The sequence below is a fragment of the Balaenoptera musculus genome, chromosome 3 (genome assembly GCF_009873245.2).
Source record: "Balaenoptera musculus isolate JJ_BM4_2016_0621 chromosome 3, mBalMus1.pri.v3, whole genome shotgun sequence".
NCBI lineage: Eukaryota > Metazoa > Chordata > Mammalia > Artiodactyla > Balaenopteridae > Balaenoptera > Balaenoptera musculus.
Genome location: NC_045787.1, coordinates 119708992 through 119720215, shown reverse-complemented (window position 1 = coordinate 119720215; position 11224 = coordinate 119708992).

Sequence of the window (11224 nt, the reverse complement as noted above, 5' to 3'; positions counted from 1 at the left end):
CTAACTTCTACATCAAAGCAGCCTCGCTGCTGTGACAAGGAGCCAGCCACTTATAATGACTGCTGATTATCAGAGCCTCTTGTCTACCCTAGTGAAAAACAACTCCAGATACGTCAGCTTTCAGCCCAGGTATACGCATAAGCTAGACCCAGAGGGAAAAGTGTCATCTACTAAGCCAACCACAGCCACTTCCCATGGGGCTGGAGGGGTGGTTACGGAAGCAATGACTCGTACATATATCTTTTCATGAAATCAGCCTGAGGTAGAAGAACTGCTGGCCAATATATTCTAAACAGGGCTACTGGTTGGTGCTCAATATATACCCTCCTTCTCTCACCCATTTAGCCCAACTTAGAGATATATGGAATTTAAAGGATAGTTTTTACATGTAAAACCAAAACCTTTACAAAAGATTTCATTAACAACCTGACCTGAGGTTGTTAATTATGAAGTAATTCAGAGAAGAACTGCCAAAGAGGAATTGTAATAAACAAATAAGTAATTAAAAAGTCTACCTCTCACTAGCCTCGGGTCATTCGTGATTCAGTAAACACATCTCATTTCACATCTTTATCTGTGTTCTATCAACAAAACTGAGATCTGAAAGAAAGGGGGAACCCAAGGAATATTTTATTATAGCTATGAGAATAAACAACCCACTTGTCTCTTTCTTTAGTTCTTACCTTTGAAACTCAACATTTTATTTGAAGAAAAAAAATGATACCACAGCGGACTTCAGGATTAAGATCTACTAGTTTTCAATCTCTCCTTGTTAGGAAAAAAGTTAGTTCCAAGAATGAGATGAAAATGAAGACTGAAATATTATCTGAAATTATGCATTCAATATGCATATAACTATTATTACAATAATAAGCCAGGTCAATGCATTATGTCATTGACAGGTAGAAAATTGTCATGAATGGTTTGTAATATCAGTAGCTGACAGTCAGGGGGGAAAATGAGTCTAAAACAAAAGAAGATTCATCAGATTTCTCCAATAAACACATATGATGATTTGTGTTTTATTCTTTCACGTTTATGTGTACATGGAACCTAGGAACTGAAACGTCTTAAGGAGTCCTTTGCCTATTTGATGAGTGATTATTTGAACCAGGTTTGTCTTGCCCGATGACACTGTATGCTCCACAAGGGCAGTAATCACATCTGCTTTTGATCAGCACTATAGCACATCCCCTGCATTGGCACAGTGCCTGGCACATAAGAGGTGTCCGACAAAGACTCACAGAATGAATGGATGAACTGATGTCTCACCATTACAGTTTTTTTCCTGCATTTTTCAGTTGAGGAAATTGGGGCCAAAAAAAAGCTGAATATCACACATCTAGTGGAAAAATTGGCTCTGGAATGATTCTCTTCCTCCTTCCAACTCATTAATGAGAACTGCCAGTTTGTGCAATTATTTTTTTCATCACTACATTAAAGTATGGCAGTTCTAAAAGAAAATATAAAAAAACTCTTACCTTAATCACTTTTTCCAAGATACTAAAAATTTAACGTACGTTTCGTATATTGCCTTTGATGCTTTGGCTGTTTATTGGGAGTGCCTTGAAGAGAAAATGTGGGCACTTGGAAGAGAGCTTGGTACTTGCTTAAGCAAACTGGTTAAAAACTTCTTTTGCTTTTCTTTGAGATAAAACATTTTCAGAGAGACTTAGCAGCTGTGTTTTCTTTTCCACTGCAAAACTAGAATGTTACTAAAGTTCTTAGAAATAAAATAGTCAATGCTTACGACGATGAATAGCTCTGACAGCATGGATAATCTTTTCTAAACTTTTAATCATATTCTCCTAGACTCTGAACAGGGACCATTGGCCATTCTTTTTTAAAAAAATCAGTGTCTAACACAAACTTGATACAATAAACTACATATTTATATTTTTTCTTATATATCTATGAACTTAGCTGCTAGTGTAAGTCCTAATTATTAAGCTTAAGCTAGGTTGGCCAAAGATGTCTTTCCTGAGAGTGAGTATCAGGCATTGACATAAGGGATGAATTCTTCTGTTTCTTTTGTGGGTTTCAGTTTCTATACATGACAAACACTCTCCCTTATGATGCAACTGGAGAAGAGGTTCTGGAGCTGGCCCAGCTGGGTGAGAATCTTGGCTGCACTACTTACCAACTGAGTCTCTGAAGACCAGTTATTGCGTTCTGTTCCATGTACACCCAAGCACTTCTGCACCTCGGTTTTTTCATCAGCAATTGTAAGGATTAATTGAACATATATGTAAAATTCTCAGCACAGTGTTTTGTACAGTCACCAAATTAATGTTAGCTTTTTAAATTATTCAAACCATTATAAGCAAAAGGTTTTTAAAAACAATAATTTCGCTTACATATTTGTTCCTAGAGGGAGAAACAGAGCCTCCCACTCTCCTTTCAAAATAAATAAATAAATAAATGTGAATGGGCATGGGGACCACCCCTCACCCCAACTCCAAGTTTCTGTGGTTTCAGCGGTATTGATGCCACCTTTGTTCCAAGTGTGGGCATATGACTCACTTGGGCAGATCACTCAGAGCATTTTGTACTCCCTGCCACCATGGTTATTTCAGCGACAAGCATGGGGCTCAATCAGAGCCAAAGAGATGTTGGTTGAGGATTTTATATGATTGGGAGATATAAAATTGTTTGAGCCCCTGGATTCAAACATATCTGAAGCTAGCTGTACCCTAGACTTGCCATCCATGGAGGTAATGAATTCTTTCTTACAATGCAATTAGTTTGCACTTAATTTTTTAAATCTACAATCCAAACTCATACAAACTTATACAGAAGAGGTGTCCAGGAAGATATCACAAAAAAGATGTAGGTGATATTTAAAAAGGTGATATAAAAAGGACTGAGTGGGTATCAGAGAGGCAAAATAATGTTCTGGGTAAGTGCCCAGGCTCTGAAGCCAACTTCCCAGGTACAAATCCTGTTTCTACTGTTTAGCACCCATGTGACTTTGGACAAGGCATATATATACCTCCTTGTGCCTCCATGTCATCCTCTGTAAACTGAGGATAGTAATAGTTTCCACCTTATAGGGCTGTTTTGAGGATTAAATAAATTAATATATGTAAGGCACTTAGAGCAATGCCTAGCATGTAACAGGTGCAGATGTAATGCAAGTTTTAGTTATTATTTTATCATTATTCTTCAGATCTTAAGTAAATGGTGATATAGTATTTCAAAGAAAAAAAGGGGGGGAATGGCTGTTATCAGGAGATTTTTCTGTATACAGAAGAAGCAACTAATGAATTAAAAGAGCCTCTTTTAATTATACTAATGGCTAACAAGTATATTAAAACATGCTGAATATCACTAATCACTAGGGAAATCCAAATCAAAGCCACAATGAGATATCATCACACCTATGACAATTGCTACCATCAAATAAACAAAATAACAAGCATTGACAAGGTTGTGGAGAAACTGGAACACTGGTACACTGTTGGTGGGAATATAAAATGTATCCACTGTGGAAAAAGGTATGGCCCTTTCTCAAAGAATTAAAAATAGAATTACCATATGATCCAGCAATTCCACGTCTTTGTATATATCCGAAAAAATAAAATCAGGGTCTCAAACAGATACGTGGTCATAGCAGCATTATTCACAATAGCTAAAAGGTGGAAACAACTCAAGTGTCCACCAATGGATGACTGGTTAAACAAAATGTGGTATATACATGTAATGGAATATTATTCAGCCTTAAAAAGGAAGGAAATTCTGACATATTTTACAACATGGACGATGTTATGCCAAGTGATATGAACTAGTCACACAAAGATAAATAGTGTATGATCCCACTTATATGATGCATCTAAAGTAGTCAAATGCACAGAAATAGAAAGTAGAATGGTGCTGGCTGGGGCTGGTGGAAGGGGGAGTGGGGAGTTGTTTAATGGACACAGAGTTTCAGTTTTTCAAGGTAAAAAAGTTCTGGAGATTGGTTGCACACAACGTGAAAATATTTAACACTATTGAACTGTATACTTAAAAATGGTTAAGATGATGAATTTTATGTTACATATATTTTACTATAATTTTAAATTTTTAAATGAAAAAATGTAAGTAGTTTGTTGCAGCCCTATAGGTAGCACAGTGCCTGATGCAGCTGGTACTCACTGAAATTGAATGAATAAGTGAATGATAATGTAATAAACCTAATGACAAAATGCATGATGGGTAGGGTAGTTCAAGGAGTTGAAATATTTCAGGAGTAAAATAAAATCAAGTATCAAGTGCTATAAGATTTATGATGAGGATGAAAAGACAGACCACATAGTAAACAGTATAAAGCATGGAATCGAAAGATATTGGTCCTAATTTTGATTGATTAATTTATTCTTATCATTTATAAAATTTTTACTGGGCACCTCCCATTTGCCTGGCACCATTCCTGTTCCTCAATAAACAAGACTGCTGTGCCCTCATGGGTCTTATTCCTACTTGGATGGGACAGCAATATTGAATTCTAGTTCTAGCTGGATGTGTGACATCAGACAAGTCCCACAAGTTGTCTGGGTCTTAATTTCCTCATCTGTAAAATGAGATGCATGTGGTGGAGGGGACAGGCGGATACTTCCCCTTCTTACGTTTCAAAAGATGTGAAAATTAAACGTAAATATGGAATGAGGACATAAGAAGCCACTAGGGGGCAAAATGAGCACAGCATAAATACTGCTGATGTGAAATTCTAGAAACAAAAAGGAAACATCCTTGTTTGCATCATGAAAAAAATAAACAGCAAATGTTGTATATCATTGTAGGCAGAGAAAGAGCTCTAAAGAATAGTTATCCAAATGTGCTTTATTCTATGAATACAGTATTTGATTTAGAGACCATGTTTTTCTGAGGAATAATGACATGTAAGCAGAATACTTCATTAGTAACTGAACGGCATTGCTAAATGCACATAATGAGACCATGTCTACAGAACCAAGACACCAACCAACATATTCAGTCTTGAAGCAGCCCTTTAATCACATGTCAGGATCTAATACATGTTTAGAATTCTTTCATTCTCTTTCACTTCATTCCTTCATTGCTACTAATATGTACCAGTCTCTCTGATTACAAAAGAAAACATATGCTATTCTTTTTTCCACTTGCATGCCATTGGAAGTGGTAGTTTTAAAACATATAAAAAATCTTTGACAGTCTTCTACCAAAAGTTGGAGTCTAATATATATATATAAAACAATAGATAACCAGAACACAGGACAATTGTCTTTGGGAATATGACAGAATTTAAGGAAATAAATTGCCAAGGGATTAGATTAGTGCTTCTATGGATTCCCATTGGTATGGATCTACTCAACCCTGACCTGAAAAAAAAAAACAAAAAAAGTTTCTAAAGATATGCAATCCCTTGGTTTCTAACCCCATGTGCACTAATGCTCAGAACTAGAGAGTCTTGGAGATAAAGACTTCTCAGTTAGGGGTGTCGTTCTCACTGACATCCATTGGCAGGTTACTATAAGCTTTCCCCCAAGCAGCAGGTCTACAAATGAGAGACTTTTCCTGGCATGGACCTTCCAGTTCACAAACAAGGAATGCCAAGCTCAGTAGTGACCTCATCAAGCTGGAAGTACTGGGGAACAGTAGCATTTCTGAAGGCAGACGACTGAGGAGGGCTAGCTCGCAGCTAACCTGCAGGTGAGATGGGAGAACGGGACTCTTTCAAGCTTAAAACACCAAGAGGCAAACACAGAGTCTGTTTGTTGTTTACAGTGACTGGCACGTGGTAGATTCTCAATACATATTTGTCAAATAAATAAATACATAGCCAAAACACAGCACGATTCTATGCCCTAGTGTTGGGATCCAAAGTAAATTTAATATGACCTCTACCCTAACAGAGCTTCTGATGTAATTAGATGGTTACAATTACTCACTTATTTACCATCTCATCTTTATTTGTCATCTATCATCTGAAAGTCACAGAAAGGATACAATGATGAACCTGACACTAGCCATGTTAACAGAATTGATCAAATCCCTTGCTCTGATCACCTTCTATTCACCCTGTTGGCAAAGGAGTAATCCCTCCTTTGACGATTGACACTGGACAGACAAGATTGGCATCAGTTTATTAATCACATATACTCACAGTCCCTGTAGGGACACCACAACCCATGCAGGTCCATGTGGACATTGCACTCAGAATAGAGTGAGCCCACAGGGGCTGTAGGAGGCAGATTTTGTAGTATTAAGAGGGTGAGATGATCCCTGGTTCCCATGGGGGGATATGCTTGGTTTGTTTGAATAATTTCATCAACTTGTAGGAAGGTAAGACCAATTAGGTTGAGGACCAGGTGGGGTTTACCTGGTGTGGCTGGTAGAAGAACTAGCCAGGTGTGAAACCTTTCCTGCTGGGTAGGAGGCATAACTAGCAAGGCCAGAGGAACTCATGGCTAGGCTTTTGGAGCCCCATCAGGGACAGAAATGTCAAGGCATCAGGCGAAATTTAGGTCTTAGCAATACATCTCTTCACTTCTCTTGGCCTCAGATTCTCACTTGTAAAATCAGAGGGTAGGGAACAAATGATACCAAGGTTCCTGTTAGTTTTAATTCTCTTTAATTCTCATTATGGGAAGCCAGTCAAACCAGAGGTGTTTTGGTCATTTTCTGAGGCACTTGCTGTCCTGATTGTCTGCAAAGACCAGTCTATTTGTGTTCATTTTAGAGATATCTCAGTGAATTCAGGCTAATCTCCTAGGTCCCTCTCAAAATTTTCATGTGAAGCTGAGACATTTAATTTCCAGGGAATGGGAAGAGGGGTATATTACAACATTTAGTACAGAAGTCAGTTTTGGAATCGACAGGAAGAGATTTTAGAGAGTCCAGGAAAGAAAAGATATTTATAAACCTAAAATCAAAAATTCTTGTAAATGATGTTAATCTTTCTAAAATAAAATCTTAGCAAGAGACAATAAATATTTATATTTTCCTCGAGATGGAAAAATTCATTATCTCAGACAGGAGGGGATTTGTGATCTTCATTAATTTCTGCAGATTTAGGACTGCAGGGGAAGAGTCAAAACATCTTGATGGCTTCATGTAAAATCAAAAGGCAAAAATGTGTTTGTCTTTGACTTCCAGATCTAAATTTGCAGAATTTAATGAAAATCATAAGTTTGATTTCACATGCCTCTGATTTTTTTAAAATGAAATTATCTTCATTTAAGGAAAAGAGTTTAATTAGCATTATAATTAGAAGTCTTGGGCTTCCCTAGTGGCGCAGCGGTTGAGAGTCTGCCTGCCAATGCAGGGAACACGGGTTCGAGCCCTGGTCTGGGAAGATCCCACATGCCGCGGAGTGGCTGGGCCCGTGAGCCACAACTACTGAGCCTGCGCGTCTGGAGCCCGTGCTCTGCAGCAAGAGAGGCCGCGATAGTGAGAGGCCTGCGCACCGCGATGAAGAGTGGCCCCCGCTTGCCGCAACTGGAGAAAGCCCTTGCACAGAAACAAAGACCTAACACAGCCCAAAATAAATAAATAAATAAATAAATAAATAAAGGTTTATTTAAAAAAAAAAAAAAAAAAAAAAAGAAGTCTTAAGAACAAAACATCATACCTAAGTACGTGAAAACAATATGGTTAAGATACAGTAAACTGCTCTCTCTAGCGACCATAATAGTAACCATTCTTTGCTCAAGGAATATGCATTCTCTGACATTTAGAAAAAAATTGAAGAAAGTAAGAATAATGGTAAAAAGGGTATGCTGCTTCACACAGGTTTCAAGATAGGAGGCTCTCCCACATGGCTACCTGTCTAGTGTCCAGTGATTTATCTCATACTCAGGCGAGAGACTGCTATTATCAAGACATTAAGGTGAAAATCAGATAAAAATGAAAAATTAATATTTTGTAGCTTGGGCATGTATACTCCAAAAGGCAAGGTACAAAGTTAAAACAAGAACATTTTAAATTTATATTTAAATTTATCCGGCTTAAAGCATTCAGAGCACCAATATCTAGCCCTGGAAATACTGTCTTATAATAAAATAGAGTTGAATATGACATTCGTTATAACAGCAGAGTTAAACTGTAATGATAAGCATGGTAGCTTTAAGTGTCTATAACTGAGAGGGTCAGGAAGAATCGTAACAGAAAAATATAAAAAGTGGACTGCCTAAGGAAGTGTAATATATTACACTTGCAGTAATTTCTAGACTTTTCTGTCATTGAGTATAACAAAACCTGATCCCTTTATGTTTTGTTTTGTTTTTAATTTTGTTTATTTATTTATTTATGGCTGTGTTGGGTCTTCGTTTCTGTGTGAGAGCTTTCTCTAGTTGCGGCAAGTGGGGGCCACTCTTCATCGCGGTGCGCGGGCCTCTCACTATCGCGGCCTCTCCCGTTGCGGAGCACAGGCTCCAGACGCGCAGGCTCAGTAGTTGTGGCTCACGGGCCCAGTTGCTCCGTGGCATGTGGGATCTTCCCAGACCAGGGCTCGAACCCGTGTCCCCTGCATTGGCAGGCAGATTCTCAACCACTGCGCCACCAGGGAAGCCCTCACTTCATGTTTTTAAGAAACATTATATGTTAAAATTTTTATGGCAGTTGTTTTACTTGGCTAGGACACTGCCATTTTCTTTCTTTGCAAATAAACATATTTTCTGCAGCATTAGCCATCTTATGCACTGCCTCCTTATAAATTAAATTCCATGTATTGAGGAAAGAGAAGAGAAAAAGGCATATAAAGCAGAAAGATGAACACATTTTCTTTAGTGTTTGAAACACCATTTAACACATCAAGAAAATCAAATATGGATAGCACAGTATAATTTTCAAGCACAACTGCTCTAATGTATGAGTGGTTCTTAAGCCAATAGTGTCTGACATCAAAAGATATTTGTGAGACTAAAATTTATAATGCAGACAAGCCTAATTTGGAGAATCCGGGGTAGAAGGTGAAGAAAGCATATTTTTAATACATTCCACAATATCAAAAGGCCAATTATAAAATAATACAGAATCTGTAGGGAGGCATCAGAATGAATGTGTGTAACTGATCTCAGAAATACATAGTTGGTTCAAGCCTAATCATTATAGCTTTTAAAAAGTCCATTTTGGTTGCTGACAAAGTCCTATTGCTTCTGTAGCTATATAGTTTCAGCAATGATAATAACTGCAAACATTCACTGAGTATTTAGTTCTTAGGCATTGATACTTACATGCATTATCTCATACAATCCTCCTAGCAACCACATACAACAAATACTCTTATTATCTTGCTCTTACACATGAGAAATAGGAGGCACAAAGCCCTTAACCTACTAAAGGTTCATGGCTAGTAAGTGGTAGAGGATGTAAATCTAGGCAGTCTGGCTCCAGAACATGCATCGTTTACTACTATACATTATTAACTAAATTACATGACTAATATAAGGTAAACTTGAACACTAGGTGATTTATCATGTGCCCAATAAGACTACAAAAAATTTTTTTTATCAATTTGAACATATACACATTTGGGGATATAGATATAATTATCAACTGTCTAACTGCAATTTTAGCATATTATATATATACATATATATATATAATCACACATTAGGCAAAGTAGTATATTCATTAGAAATATTGCCTTTCTCCCTATTCATATTCGTAACACAATGACAATGCAGTCTAGTGGTTTAGCACAAAGACTCAGGACCCAGACAGTCTGGGTTCAAATCCCAGGTCTGCAAGTTATTTACCACCCTGTTCTCAGTTTTACCCAGGGAAAAATATAGAGTACCTATCTCATCAGGTTGTTAGGAAAAGCAATTGAGTTCAAAGGTATGAAGTGCTTGGAGCAGTACCTGGAACATAGTAACTATACAAAGGTGGTAGCTGTTACATTTTTCAAATGTACCTTTGGCAGGAGGGGCTCTGCCATCATTAGAGCCCAGTCCTCTGATGCTGTTTTTTACATTATTTCCCCTTCCATCTAAGGTATTTGGGATATAGAACTTCTACTATTATCACTGAAATTCTTATTCCAGACCACAACATCCATCCACCTAACATTAGAAATGCTATTTAATTGAGTATGTGTGGGGGCTTCCCTGGTGGCACAGTGGTTAAGAATCCACCTGCCAATGCAGGGGACGCAGGTTAAAGCCCTGGTCCGGGAAGATCCCACATGCCGCGAAGCAACTAAGCCCGTGCGCCACAACTACTGAGACTGCGCTCTAGAGCCCATGAGCCACAACTACTGAGCCCACGTGCCACAACCACTGAGCCCACGTGCCACAACTACTGAAGCCCGCGTGCCTAGAGCCCATGCTCTGCAACAAGAGAAGCCATCTCAATGAGAAGCCCGTGCACCACAGCGAAGAGTAGCCCCCGCTCACCGCAACTAGAGAAAGCCCGTGAGCAGCAACAAAAAAGACCCAACGTAGCCAAAATAAATAAATAAATAAATAAATAATTTTTAAAAAAGAGGGTATGTGTGAGCTCTACGATGGAAATACTTACAGTGTTGCTTTAAAAATTATCTTTAAAAGACTTTTTTTTATAAAGCACCATGAGGCACTTGCATATTGAAGTCAAAGTCTCAAGAATAAATATTACATTAGGGTTCAATTTCATTGCCTTTTGAAAATCAGTTCTTTCCAAAAGCATCCAGTGTTGTTACAGGTAAATGTCTTCACAAAACAATAATTTATTGTTCAAAGTAAAATAACTGAAATAACAGATGCAGAATTTGATGAGGAAACTCTTTTCTAAGGGATAAAAGATAATTTGGGGGAATATAATTGTCATATTTGGGTTATATAATTAATATTCAGGGATAGTGAAAACAGATCTTGGACACTTACATTGTTTTTACCATAGTTATCAGGTTTCATAGCTATTATGTGTAACTTGACACGATAAGCACACCGCTGCCAAACCCCCACTCATTTGGTGCTTGTGAATATAGCTGAAAGTAGGGGAAAAGTACCTATGCTCAAACCATAATTTCCTGGCACAATTCCCTATGACATATTTTAGCATAAAACAGAAGGGAAAGAAGATAGCTCCAAGATATCAACGCACAATTTCACTGCCATCATAAAAGGAGAGTTTTCTTGTACATTTGTGAAGAATGTAAAAGTGTTAGTGTGTAGACTAGCGTGATTGTCAAACTAATTAAGAGATATTGCTCATGATTAGAATGTTCTTCCCTTTTTTGTTCCAAGTTTAGTGACTGACATACTAGGTCCCAGGGAAGGAC